This window comes from Natator depressus, chromosome 13 (assembly GCF_965152275.1).
Source record: "Natator depressus isolate rNatDep1 chromosome 13, rNatDep2.hap1, whole genome shotgun sequence".
Lineage (NCBI taxonomy): Eukaryota > Metazoa > Chordata > Testudines > Cheloniidae > Natator > Natator depressus.
In genome coordinates, this window is record NC_134246.1 from 39,595,244 (window position 1) to 39,609,602 (window position 14,359).

Sequence of the window (14,359 nt, forward strand, 5' to 3'; positions counted from 1 at the left end):
GGGGTGGGCGGTTTGGGGTAGACACCCACGTATTAGAGGACCTCTCCTAGATGACAGTAACGATGGTATCCACAGCGGCAACAGCTGGGGCTGGTGTCTCTCGCTCTTCCCCTCAATCAAAGGGTTAGACGGAGGGAACCGGATGGGGTCACCAAGCAGAGAACCCCGGACAGCGCCCACCGCTCTTCGAAGGTGTCAAGAGAGTCAGTGGACGCCGCCCAGAGGAACTCCGCCCGGATACGTGAATGTACTGAGGATAGGAAAAAGGCCCTACAATCACAGGATGTTTCATGGGCCAACCTCTTCTCTCTGGTTTTATAAATGGCTGTTTTAGCCAAAGCTAGGAGGAGGTTAACCAGGAGAGCCCGCGATTTTGTGGGGCCACGGATGGGGAGTGTATAGATAAAGAGGTGGGGAGAAAAATGAAGCCAGAAGCGCAACAGAATATTTGTGAGGAGCCGAAAAAGGGGCTGCAATCTGGTACACTCTAAATAGACATGCGCCAGGGTTTCCCTCACATTACAAAAAGGGCAAGTATCCAGGATGGAAGTAAACCGTGTCAAAAACACGCCCGTCCTCACAGCTCCGTGAAGGAGCCGCCAACTGATGTCCCCGACGGGCCTCGGGACCAAGGTGGAGTACAGGCTGGCCCACCGAGGTCGCTCACCCTCCAAAGGTGGCAGGAGGTCCCGCCACTTTGTGTCGGGGCGGGACACCAGGGTGTGGGCGTGAAGGGTGTGAAGCGTGAGTGTATACAAATATTTCCGTGATGCAAGTTGAAAACTGACCGGCTGCAGTTCATGCAGCCGGCTCACAGTGAAAGGGTGAAGGGTTTGTCGGGATCGGCAGGGTAGGGGCCCAATGGAAAGGTCCGGCGGGCCTGGGGTAGAGGATGGGCGGGGTGCGCCCTCGCGCAAGGCACGGTTGACATAAGCCCGAGCAGCGGGGGTCAAGGCGGCCCTCACCTCCTGAAGTACGCGCCGGGGAGTATGGGGGCTGGAGAGCCCCATGCGCCGAGCGAGCGTCAGGGGATCCAGCCAGTCTCTCCGGTCATAGTCCAGGAGGTCTCCGACCTTCGTGACTTCCGCCAAGACCAACCTCTGGCGCACCGAGCGGGACTCCGCCACCTGCACACGGAGTTGGGGGTTGTGTAGCAGGGGCTCCGTGAGGAGATCTGCTCCCGCGGTGGCCGCCACGGACCTGGTCGTTAGAAACAGTTTCCAGGTCCGGAGGAGGTCCTGGTAGAAGACCGGCAGCCCGGAGAAGTCTCGCGGAAAACCTCTCGAACAAAGGTAAAAGAGCTGCCGGTCGTATCGGAACCCCTGGAAGCGGCGCAGGAAGGCGTGCGCCAGTATGCTCCACGTCGAACTACCTGCACTGTATAGGAGCCTCTGCAGGGCCTGGAGGCGGAAAACGCGGACCTGAGTGTACAGACACTTCAGGCCCTGTCCTCCTTCCTTCAGGGGTAAATGAAGAACTCCAACAGGGGCCCAGTGCATTCCCGACCAAAAGAACTCTAGAATCAATCTCCGGAGGTGGGTCAGGAAACCCAGGGCCGGGGCCAGGGTGTTGAGCCGGTACCAGAGCGTGGACAGGACTAGTTGGTTAAGCACCAGTGCTCTCCCTCGGAGGGAGAGACATCGGAGTAGCCCTGTCCATTTCCGGATCCGCTCTATCACCCCGCCCTCCACATTTTGCCAGTTCTCCGGCGGGGAAGGGTGCGTGGCGGAAAGGTAAACGCCGAGATAGAGCAGAGGACCCGCGCTCCACCGGATGGTCTGAAGCGCGGGTGGGAGGGAGCTTACCCGCCGCCAGTCCCCCACCGCCAAGCCAGAGCTCTTGACCAAGTTGACTCGGGCGGAGGAGGCTGCCGAATAGATGGCTTGGCATGCCTCCACTCGCGCCAGGTCGCCCGGGTCCTGGACCACGAGAAGTACGTCATCGGCGTACGCCGACAGGACCAGCCGCAGCTCCGGCTCCCGCAGCATCAACCCTGTCAACCTCCTGCGGAGGAGACAGAGGAAAGGCTCTATCGCAAGAGCGTACAGCTGGCCCGAGAGGGGGCACCCTTGTCGCACTCCTCGCCCGAAGCTGACCGGTTCGTTCAGGGTCCAGTTGAGCCTAACCAAACACTCCGCGGAGGCATACAGCACCCGGAGAAAACTCACAAACTGAGGTCCGAATCCAAACGCCTGCAGAGTGCTCAGGAGGTACCCATGGTCTACTCTGTCGAACGCCTTCTCCTGATCAAGGGACAGGAGGGCGAACGACAGACCGTCTCTCCGCCCGAGTTCCAAAAGGTCTCGGACTAGAAATAGGTTGTCAAAAATGCTGCGACCTGGGACAGTATAGGTCTGGTCTGGGTGGATCACGTCCGCCATCACGGACCCTAGCCGCAGCGAAATTGCTTTCGCTACGATTTTGTAATCCGTGCTGAGGAGTGAGAGGGGACGCCAGTTTCGTAAATCGCGGAGGTCCCCCTTCTTCGGCAGCAAGGCGAGCACCGCTCGCCTGCACGACAGAGGGAGGATCCCGCCCTGCAAGGACTCAGCCCAGACAGTAACTAGGTCTGGGCCGAGGATGTCCCAGAACGCGCGGTAAAACTCCACGGTCAGCCCGTCCATGCCCGGAGATTTATTGGTGGGCATGCGGCGGAGGGCTTCCGAGAACTCGGCCAGGGTGAGAGGCAGTTCTAGCCGCTCTCGGTCGCCCACGCTGACTGTGGGGAGGTCCTCCCAGAGCACCCCGCAAGTGCCAGGATCGGTCGGATCCGGGGAGAAAAGACTTATGTAGAAGTCGCGGGCCCTCCCACACATCTCCTCCGGATCCGTGAGCGGGGTGCCGTCTTCTGCTAGAAGGCAGGTGACGTGCTTCTTGGCCCCCCTCGTTTTCTCCAGGGCATAGAAGAAGCGGGAGCCACGATCCATCTCCCGAAGGAGGCGGATGCGGGACCGGACGAAGGCACTTCGGGCCCGGTGGTCCTCGAGGGCCCGAAGCTCCTCCCGCTTCTCCCGGCACGCTCCGCAGAGGGACGGGTCCTCGGGGTCGGCGGCCAGGCGCCTCTCCAGCTCCAAGACCTCCCGTTCCAACTGCTCTATCGCCGCATTTCTCCGTCGGCTGGTGCCCCGAGTGTAGTCACGGCAGAAGAGCTTGGCGCGGACCTTCCCTAGATCCCACCATCGCCGCACCGAGGGAAAGGCATGCCATTGCTCTCGCCAGGCGAGCCAAAACTCCCGGAAGGACATCACGAAGCTCTCGTCCTCCAACAGGCTATTATTAAAGTGCCAATAGGCCGGCCCCGGTCTCTCTGCACGGAGGGAGACCGTTATAGTAACTAAATGATGGTCGGAAAAAGGGGCCGGCCGAATGGTGGAGGAGTGGGCCTGTGAAAGATGGAAACGGGATAAATAAATACGGTCCAACCGAGAGTGGTGTGACCGATGGGCCTCCACCCGGACAAAAGTAAACGTGGAGGTGTCATCTGGGTGATGGTCACGCCAGACGTCCACTAGGGAGTGATATTCAACTATTCCCCGAAGAATATTCGCGGCAGCCGGGCTCGGCTCGGCGCCTGAGCGATCCTGTTCCTCGAGGGTGGTGTTAAAGTCTCCTCCCAGGACCAGGCACTCGTGCGAATCTAGGGTGCCGAGAAAGTCGGACACCCGCTGGTAAAATTGTGGCCGCTTTGGGCTCAGTTGTGGGGCATAGATATTAACAAGGTTAACCACGAGCCCCTCCATACGGACTCGAAGGTGCAGCAGGTGGCCCGGCACGACCTCAGTGACCCCTAGCACCTCGGGCCGTAGGGTGGGGGAGAACAGGGTCGCCACTCCAGCTTGCCAAGTCGTGAAGTGGCTAAAGTAGACCCCGTCCCCCGACTCCAGCCGCCACCTGTCCTCAAAGGTCGGGTCCGTATGGGTCTCCTGCAGGAAAACTACAGAGTACCCTCCTTCCCGAAGGTAAGAGAGCACCTGGGACCTGCGGAGAGCCATCCTACAGCCCCTGGTATTCAAGGTTGCAATAAGAGTAGGCATCATGCGGAGGGCTGGTGGGGTGGAGGTTTCTCGGTGGCGGGGGTGTTTCTGGCCCCCGGCGGGTTGCGCACCAACCCGTGACCCATCTCATAGATGAGTAGATCACTTTGAAAGCTGCGGGCCCGCTCGTAGGCCGCAGCACCGCGCCTGCCTTGCCCTTTGCCCTCCTTTATAAGGGCCCTTGTGGTCCGAAAAATTTGCTCAAAGTCCCCCCAGAGCTGAAGAGCTAGCTGTACCTTATTGCGGGCACCACGGGTGTGTTCTAAGAACTTCCGTAGTGCATGCCGCAGCTCATGGGGGGATGGGGTTACGGTTCCCGGGGTATTCCCCGGTGGGACTCTTAATACAGCCTCGAGGTCCGCTAAGGTGGGTAGGCAGGGTGCGGACCACCGACGGGGGGTCTGACAGGCTGGGGTTATAAAATCCATTTCATGCCTTGGGGTGGAAGGGAATGGCGGGGGAAAAAATGCAACTCCTAATGGGTCGCGACTAGAAAGTGCAAAGACTGCTCCTTGGGGGGAATCTGCAGAAGGCGGAAAAGAAACGACCCCAGGGGCGACAGGAGCATCGCAGGAGGGGATAAACTGGGTGGGGCTAGGGGAGGGGGCAGGGGCAGAGGTAAGGCTCTGAAATTCAGGAGGCAAGCAACTGAAGGAAGGTGCCTCCTGAGCAGAGTCGAGGGTTAAGGGGTAAGGGAGGGGGCTCCCAGTAATGCTAGGCGCTGGCCCCGCGTTGGTCTTGGCGGCCGTGGCATCAGGTGGTGGACCACCTTCTGCAGGGTGCTCGCCCAGGAAGGCAATCAGGGGGAGGGAGTATGGGGAAAAAGGGGCTGGGGTGAGGTTGCCCAGTCCGAGGCCAGCCGGGAGTAGATCATCCTCTCCCTGGGTGACCGGGGTCAAATCTAGGGCCTCAATCTCCGCGTACACGGAGGAGAGGCCAACGCCTGCTACCCCGGGGGCCTCTCCTCTAGGGCTCGCCTCAGCGGTCGCCTCGGGGTTCGCGGGGGGTTCGGATGGTATCCGAGCAGAAAGGGCGTCCTCAGGGGTCTCGGAGGGGAGGGTCTCCCGTGGAGGGGGAGATCTGCCCTCCAAAGCCAGTCTGTCTTCTCCTCCCAACACCAGCGGATGGACCTCACTCGTGGTCGTAGCGGAGGGCTCGATGTCAGTGCGTCCCTTCCTGGTCTTCCGGGGGGCTTCCGCGTCGGATGGATGCAGCGGAGCTCGAGCCTTCCGCTTGCTCCGTTTCCCCTGGACTAAGTTCCAGTCCTCCATAGCGTCGTCCGGGGGCTGGTTAGCAGGGGTCGTGTCAGGGGGCGGAGGTGATGGTTCAGGGGTTCGGGGGGGCAGCGGTGAGGCAGCATGAGGAGGGGGGCGTTCTCCTTGGGGTGGGCCCTCTCCTATGCCCGATAATATCTTTGTCGCGCCCTCCTCCATAGGCTCTACTGAGGTGGTAGTAGCAAGGGTGGGACTCCCTTGCTCGCCCGGGCGTAGTAGGGAAGGAGTCTCCTGGGCCCGGGCGGGAGCAGCAGTGGATTGAGTAGGAGGAGGGTTGGTTTCAGGTGCTGGGCAGCCAGGGGCGTCGGCAACAACGGGGCCGATATCCTGCCGGGTCTCAGGGGTCTCAGGTGCCCCTCCCCTCCGGGCCAAAGGGCAGTCTCTGCGGACATGTCTGGCCGAGCGGCAGAGGTAGCACCGGGCCTCTCCGGTGGAGTAGAAGACCCGATAGCGGGCTCCCTGGTAGGGGACTAAGAAGGACCCCTCGAGCGCCTCCCCGTCACGCACCCCCGCCGGCGGTAAAAGCTGCACTTGCCGGTGGAAAGAAAGGACGTGACGGAGGGTGGGGTCCCTGCAGCCCAACGGGAGAGGGCTGATGACAGAGGTGAGCTTCCCCAGGGCGGAGAGAGCGGGTAACAGGGCAGCATTGGGTAAAAAGGGGGGAACGGAGGTAAGGACGAGGCGAACACCCAGGTCTTCTAGCGGCTCTAGGGGGACAAACACCCCCCCTACCACCAGGCCCCTCTCCACCGCCTCTTGGGCGGCAGCCTCCGTAGCTAAGAAAAAAACGACCTTCCCATACATCTTGGAGGCCACCACAATAGCCGTGGGTCCTACCACCTTCGCCAACGCCTGCACGTATGTCTCCACGTGGGGCGAGGCGGGCACCAGGAGGCAACGGACACCGTGCTTCCTGGTCAGGGCGGAAAAAGGGCCCCGACTGCTGGTGATTGTAGCGGAGGCAGTGGGTGGGCGAGATGACGAGGCGGCAGGCAGGGGGGAGCCTGCCACCGCCCGGGCATACGTCCTGGGGGCCGGGGGGGGGGGACATATGTAGCGCTGGTGGAGGGAATTGCGGGGAGGGGCGCCGCGGACGATGACGAGGCCATGGCTGTGGGGGCCGCCCCTGCCATGGAGGGCCCAGATGTTTTGGCGGGGCCCTTTCTTTTCTGCCCGTCCTGGCTTTTGCGGCCAGCTGGCAGAGGGTTCCTAGAACCTGAGGTGGGAGGGGGCATAGCAGCAGCAGTAATCACTCTGGTGCCTCCTGCTGCCGGTGCCCCAGCAGGGGCGGTGGCAGGTTTTTTGGCAATCGTGGTGGGGGGGGCAAGATTGGGGGTTGGGCGGGGGGGTGGGGGAAAAACAGCTAAATTTTTTAAAGGGGCCTCGCCTTCCTCATTCCCCGCCATTGTAAGCAGGGAGGGACGGAGAGACACCGGAAGGAAAAAGGGGGAGGGGGGAAACAAAATAACCACTCCTCCCTACTAAGCTACAGGAGGGGAGAGGAATACCAAATGGGGTGAACAAGGGGGGGGGAAATCCAATAATAAGGGCAAGCTATAAGCTAAGCAATCCGGGGGGGGGGGGCGGTGTAAACCCACGCACGTTTGTCCAAAGAGTCTCGTTTGGTCAGCTGTTATGTCCGGTCCGAAAGGCAAAGTTCAAAGCAAACAGCTGGATCCGAAGGCGGATGGCAAATTGCCAGCAGGGACGAAGCGGCGGGGGGGTCGTGACAGTTGTAGTAATGGTGCGGGGGGGGTGGAGCGGGCACCGATGGATCAGGGGGGCAGCTTATTGCCACACCCCCTGTGCCGCCACAAATGCAATTAAAACACAGTCAAACTCCCCCCACGAGAGTAGAATTCGAAAAAAAAAACCTCAGTCTTACGACCCCTTCACGATGATTCGTAGCTGTTTAAATTATGTCTCCTGTCTTCTGAAGTCCTTCTTCTCCGGCCGTGTTGGCTGTGTTCCAAGGCTTCCGGCATGCTAAGAATGTTGTAAAGATAGTCCGAGCTGCCAGCAAAGCGGCTGGGTCTGGGGGCTTTCACTCCCCCTCCAAACAGCAAAATCGGCAATCTTCCCCCCCCTCCTCCGGGGGTTCAGCTGAGACAAATAGCTGCGCCCGAAAGCAGGCGAGGGGGGGTAGTGTTGACTGCAAGATGGCGACTTGTCAACAATCCAAGGAAAAAGCAAAAAAACGGCGGAGAATCAAACTAAATCAGCAAAGCGTCCAGCCCGGTCCGGGGGGGGGGGGACTAAGGCAGGGTCCAAAAGTAAGAAAAATCCGGGCCAGGGGGCTTTAGGAAAGAAAAGAAAGCAGATAGCTGGGGAGCAAGCTAGGGACGGTCCGTCCTCCAACAGGGAAGGTTTTTTTTTTTTTTTTTTTTTTTTATTGAAACAGAAAAAAAATTTTATTGTGACAATTACAAGAATTATCAAGAACCAAATCAAAGTATGCAACAAAACAACGCAAACAGAAGGTATCACACAGCAGCTTTCAGGAGGGAGAACTGTTCAGGCTAGCCTGGGCCCAGAGCGGGGGGCTTGGTCTTCCACCCTCCTGAGTTACCTGGTGGCCTAGAGCGGGGGGCTTCCTCGACACTCGTGGTCTTCCACCCCCTCGAATTACCTAGGGCCGCGCCCAGTGTCACCAATTATCCCCCCCCTGAGAGTGCCCGGCAAGATGGGCACGGCTGCGGGGTGGGCAGTTTGGGGGTGGGGGGTTGACACCCACGTATTATAGGGCCCTCCTAGCAAAGGGTTAGACGGAGGGAACCGGATGGGGTCACCGAGCAAAGAACCCCGAAAAGCGCCCACCGCTCTTCAAAGGTGTCAAGGGAGTCGGTGGTCGCCGCCCAAAGAAACTCCGCCCGGATACGTGAATGTACTGAGGATAGGAAAAAGGCCCTACAATCGCAGGACGTTTCATGGGCCAGCCTCCTCTCTCTGGTTTTATAAATGGCTGTTTTTGCCAAAGCTAGGAGGAGGTTAACCAGGAGATCCCGCGACTTTGTGGGGCCGTGGATGGGGAGTGTATAGATAAAGAGGTGGGGAGAAAAATGAAGCCAAAAGCGCAACAAAATATTTGTGAGGAGCCGAAAAAGGGGCTGCAATCTGGTACACTCTAAATAGACGTGTGCCAGGGTTTCCCTCACATTACAAAAAGGGCAAGTATCCGGAATAGAAGTGAACCGTGTCAAAAACACGCCCGTGCTCACAGCTCCGTGAAGGAGCCGCCAATTGATGTCTCCGACGGGCCTCGGGACCAAGGTGGAATACAAGCTGGCCCATCGAGGTTGCTCACCCTCCAAAGGTGGCAGGAGGTCCCGCCACTTTGTGTCGGGGCGGGACACCAGGGTGTGGGCGTGAAGGGTGTGAAGCGTGAGTGTATACAAATATTTCCGTGATGCAAGTTGAAAACTGACTGGTTGCAGTTCATGCAGCCGGCTCGCAGTGAAAGGGTGAGGGGTTTGTCGGGATCGGCAGGGTAGGGGCCCAATGGAAAGGTCCGGCGGGCCCGGGGTAGAGGATGGGCGTGGTGCGCCCTCGCGCAAAGCTCGGTTGACATAATCCCGAGCTGCAGGGGTCAAGGCGGCCTTCACCTCCTGAAGTACGCGCCGGGGAGTACGGGGGCTGGAGAGCCCCATGCGCCGAGCGAGCGTCAGGGGATCCAGCCAGTCTCTCCGGTCATAGTCCAGGAGGTCTCCGACCTTCGTGACTTCCGCCAAGACCAACCTCTGGCGCACCGAGCGGGACTCCGCCACCTGCACACGGAGTTGGGGGTTGTGTAGCAGGGGCTCCGTGAGGAGATCTGCTCCCGCGGTGGCCGCCACGGACCTGGTCGTTAGAAACAGTTTCCAGGTCCGGAGGAGGTCCTGGTAGAAGACCGGCAGCCCGGAGAGGTCTCGCGGAAAACCTCTCGAACAAAGGTAAAAGAGCTGCCGGTCGTATCGGAGCCCCTGGAAGCGGCGCAGGAAGGCGTGCGCCAGTATGCTCCACGTCGAACTACCTGCACTGTATAGGAGCCTCTGCAGGGCCTGGAGGCGGAAAACGCGGACCTGAGTGTACAGACACTTCAGGCCCTGTCCTCCTTCCTTCAGGGGTAAATGAAGAACTCCAACAGGAGCCCAGTGCATTCCCGACCAAAAGAACTCTAGAATCAATCTCCGGAGGTGGGTCAGGAAACCCGGGGCCGGGGCCAGGGTGTTGAGCCGGTACCAGAGCGTGGACAGGACTAGTTGGTTAAGCACCAGTGCTCTCCCTCGGAGGGAGAGACATCGGAGTAGCCCTGTCCATTTCCGGATCCGCTCTATCACCCCGCCCTCCACATTTTGCCAGTTCTCCGGCGGGGAAGGGTGCGTGGAGGAAAGGTAAACGCCGAGATAGAGCAGAGGACCCGCGCTCCACCGGATGGTCTGAAGCTGAAACAAATAGCTGCGCCCGAAAGCAGGCGAGGGGGGGTAGTGTTGACTGCAAGATGGCGACTTGTCAGCAATCCAAAAAAAAACCAAAAGCGGCAAAAAATCAAACTAAATCAGCAAAGCGTCCAGCCCGGTCCGGGGGGGGGACTAAGGCAGGGTCCAAAAGTAAGAAAAATCCGGGCCAGGGGGCTTTAGGAAAGAAAAGAAAGCAGATAGCTGGGGAGCAAGCTAGGGACGGTCCGTCCTCCAACAGGGAAGGGTTTTTTTTTTTTTTTTTTTGAAACAGAAAAGAAGTTTATTTGTAACAGTTACAGAGATTACAAAAAGATAAAGGAAAACTTAGCAACAAAACAACGCAATCAGAAGGTATAACACAACAGCTTTCAGGAGGGAGAGGTGTTCAGGCTAGCCCAGGCCCAGAGCGGGGGGGCTTCCTCGACACTCGTGGTCTTCCACCCTCCTGAGTTACCTGGTGGCCTAGAGCGGGGGGGCTTCCTCGACACTCGTGGTCTTCCACCCCCTCGAGTTACCTAGTGCCGCGCCCAGGCTCACCGACCCTCCCTCTCCTGAGAGTGCCCGACAAGATGGGCACGGCTGCGGGGTGGGTGGTTGGGAGGGAGGGGGGCACACCCATGTATTATAAGACCCCTCCTAAATAACAATAATGATGGTATTCACAGCAGCTAACGGCTGTGGCTGGCGTCTCTCGCTCTGTCCCTCAATCAGAGGGTCAGACGGAGGGAACCGGACGGGGTCACCGAGCAGAGAACCCCGGACAGCGCCCACCGCTCCTCGAAGGTGTCAAGGGAGTCGGTGGACGCCGCCCAGAGGAACTCCGCCCGGATGCGTGAATGTACTGAGGATCGGAAAACGGCCCTACAATCGCAGGACGCCTCATGAGCCAACCTCCGCTCTCTGGTCTTATAAATGGCTGTCTTAGCCAAGGCTAGGAGGAGGCTAACCAGGAGATCTCGCGACTTGGTGGGGCCACGGATGGGGAGTGTATAGATAAAGAGGTGAGGGGAGAAATGAAGCCAAAAGCGCAAAAGAATATTTGTGAGGAGCCGAAAAAGAGGCTGCAATCTGGCACACTCTAAATAGACGTGCGCCAGGGTTTCCCTCACATTACAGAAGGGGCAAGTCTCCGGAACGGAGGTGAAACGCGTCAAAAACACGCCCGTGCTCACGGCCCCGTGAAGGAGCCGCCAACTGATGTCCCCGACGGGCCTCGGGACCAAGGTGGAGTACAGGCTGGCCCACCGAGGTTGCTCCCCCTCCAAGGGTGGTAGGAGATCTCGCCACTTTGTGTCGGGGCGGGACACCAGGGTGCGGGCGTGGAGGGTATGGAGCGTGAGTGTATATAAATATTGCCGTGGTGCAACTTGAAAACCGACCGGTTGCAATTCATGCAGCCGGCTTGCAGTGAAAGGATGAGGGGTGTGTTGGGATCGGCAGGGTAGGGGCCCGATGGAAAGGTCCGGCGGGCCTGGGGTAAAGGATGGGCGGGGTGCGCCCTCGCGCAAGGCTCGGCTGACATAAGCCCGAGCAGCGGGGGTCAAAGCGGCCTCCACCTCCTGAAGCACGCGCCGGGGGGTACGAAGGCTGGAGAGCCCCATGCGTCGAGCGAGCGTCAGGGGATCCAGCCAGTCCCCCCGGTCGTAGTCCAGGAGGTCCCCGACCCTCGTAACTCCCGCCAGGACCAACCTCTGGCGCACCGTGCGGGACTCCGCCGCCTGCACACGAAGTTGGGGGTTGTGTAGCAGGGGCTCCGTGAGGAGATCTGCCCCCACGATGGCCGCCACAGACCTGGTGGTTGAAAACAGTTTCCAGGTCCGGAGGAGGTCCTGGTAGAAATCCGGCAGCCCGGAGAGGTCTCGCGGAAAACCTCTCGGACAAAGATAAAAGAGCTGCCGGTCATATCGGAGCCCATGGAAGCGGCGTAGGAAGGCGTGCGCCAATATGCTCCACGTCGAACTACCTGCACTATAAAGGAGCCTCTGCAGGGCCTGGAGGCGGAAAACGCGGACCTGAGTGTACAGACACTTCAGGCCCTGCCCTCCTTCCTTCAGGGGCAAATGAAGAACTCCAACAGGGGCCCAGTGCAATCCTGACCAAAAGAACTCCAGAATCAATCTCCGGAGGTGGGACAGGAAACCCGGGGCCGGGGCTAGGGTGTTGAGCCGGTACCAGAGCGTGGACAGGACTAGTTGGTTAAGCACCAGTGCTCTCCCCCGAAGGGAGAGACATCGGAGTAGCCTCGTCCATTTCCTGATCCGCTCAATCACGCCGCCTTCCAAATTTTGCCAGTTCTCCGGCGGAGAAGGGTGCGTGGCAGAAAGGTAAACGCCGAGATAGAGCAGAGGGCCGGCACTCCACCGGATGGTCTGAAGCGCGGGTGGGAGGGAGCTTACCTGCCGCCAGCCCCCCACCGCCAAGCCAGAGCTCTTGACCCAGTTGACTCGGGCGGAGGAGGCTGCTGAATAGATGGCTTGGCATGCCTCCACTCGCGCCAAGTCGCCCGGGTCCTGGACCACGAGGAGGACGTCATCGGCGTACGCCGACAGGACCAGCCGCAGCTCCGGCTCCCGCAGCACCAACCCCGTCAACCTCCTGCGGAGGAGACAGAGGAAAGGCTCGATCGCCAGAGCGTACAGCTGGCCTGAGAGGGGGCACCCCTGCCGCACCCCTCGCCCGAAGCTGACCGGTTCGGTCAGGGTCCAGTTGAGCCTAACCAAACACTCCGCGGAGGCGTACAGCACCCGGAGAAAACTCACAAACTGAGGTCCGAATCCAAACGCCCGCAGGGTGCTCAGGAGGTACCCATGATCCACTCTATCGAACGCCTTCTCCTGATCGAGAGACAGGAGGGCGAACGACAGACCGTCTCTCCGCCCGAGTTCCAAAAGGTCTCGGACTAGAAAGAGGTTGTCAAAAATGCTGCGACCCGGGACAGTATAGGTCTGGTCTGGGTGGATCACGTCCGCCATCACGGACCCTAGCCGCAGCGAAATTGCTTTTGCTACGATTTTGTAATCCGTGCTAAGGAGTGAGAGGGGACGCCAGTTTCGTAAGTCGCGGAGGTCCCCCTTCTTCAGCAGCAAGGCAAGCACCGCTCGCCTGCACGATAGAGGGAGGACCCCGCCCTGCAAAGACTCAGCCCAGACAGTGACTAGGTCTGGGCCGAGGATGTCCCAGAACGCGCGGTAAAACTCCACGGTCAGCCCGTCCATGCCCGGAGATTTATTGGTGGGCATGCGGCGGAGGGCTTCCGAGAACTCGGCCAGGGTGAGAGGCAGCTCTAGCCGGTCTCGGTCGCCCACGCTGACCGTGGGGAGTTCCTCCCAGAGCACCCCGCGAGCGCCAGGATCGGTCGGATCCGGGGAGAAAAGGCTTGCGTAGAAGTCACGGGCCCTCCCACACATCTCCTCCGGATCCGTGAGGGGGGTGCCGTCTTCCGCTAGAAGGCAGGTGACGTGTTTTTTGGCCCCCCTCGTTTTCTCCAGGGCATAGAAGAAGCGGGAGCCGCGATCCATCTCCCGAAGGAGGCGGATGCGGGACCGGACAAAGGCACCTCGGGCCCGGTGGTCCTCGAGGGCTCGAAGTTCCTCCCGCTTCTCCCGGCACGCTCCGCAGAGGGACGGGTCCCCGGGGCTGGCGGCCAGGTGCCTCTCCAGCTCTAAGACCTCCCGTTCCAACTGCTCTATCGCTGCATTTCTCCGTCGGCTGGCGCCCCGAGTGTAGTTGCGGCAGAAGAGCTTGGCGCGCACCTTCCCTAGATCCCACCAGCGCCGCACCGAGGGAAAGGCACGCCACTGCTCCCGCCAGGCCAGCCAAAACTCCCGGAAGGACATCACAAAGCTCTCGTCCTCCAGCAGGCTGTTATTAAAGTGCCAGTAGGCCGGCCCCGGTCCCTCCGCACGGAGGGAGACCGTAACGGTAACTAAATGATGGTCGGAGAAAGGGGCCGGCCGAACGGTGGAGGAGTGGGCCTGTGAAAGATGGAAACGGGATAGGTAAATACGGTCTAACCGAGAGCGGTGTGACCGATGGGCCTCCACCCGGACAAAGGTAAACGTGGAAGTGTCATCTGGGTGATGGTCACGCCAGACGTCCACTAGGGAGTGATAGTCAACTATGTCTCGGAGAATGGTCGCGGCGGCCGGGCTCGGCTCGGCCCCCGAGCGGTCCCGCTCCTCGAGGGTAGTGTTAAAGTCCCCTCCCAGGATCAGGCACTCGTGCGAGTCTAGGGTGCCGAGAAAATCGGACACCTGCTGGTAGAATTGTGGCCGCTGTGAACTCACTTGCGGGGCATAGATATTAACAAGATTGACCACGAGCCCCTCCAGACGAACTCGGAGGTGCAACAAGTGGCCCGGTACGACCTCAGTGACCCCTAGCACCTCGGGCCGCAGGGCGGGGGAGAACAGGGTCGCCACTCCAGCTTGCCAGGTCGTGCAATGGCTGAAGTATACCCCGTCCCCCCACTCCAGCCGCCACCTATCCTCGGCGGTTGGGTCCGTGTGGGTCTCCTGCAGGAAAACCACAGAGTACCCCCCCTCCCGAAGGTAGGAGAGCACCTGGGACCTGCGGAGAGCCATCCTACAGCCCCTGGTATTCAGGGTTACAATAA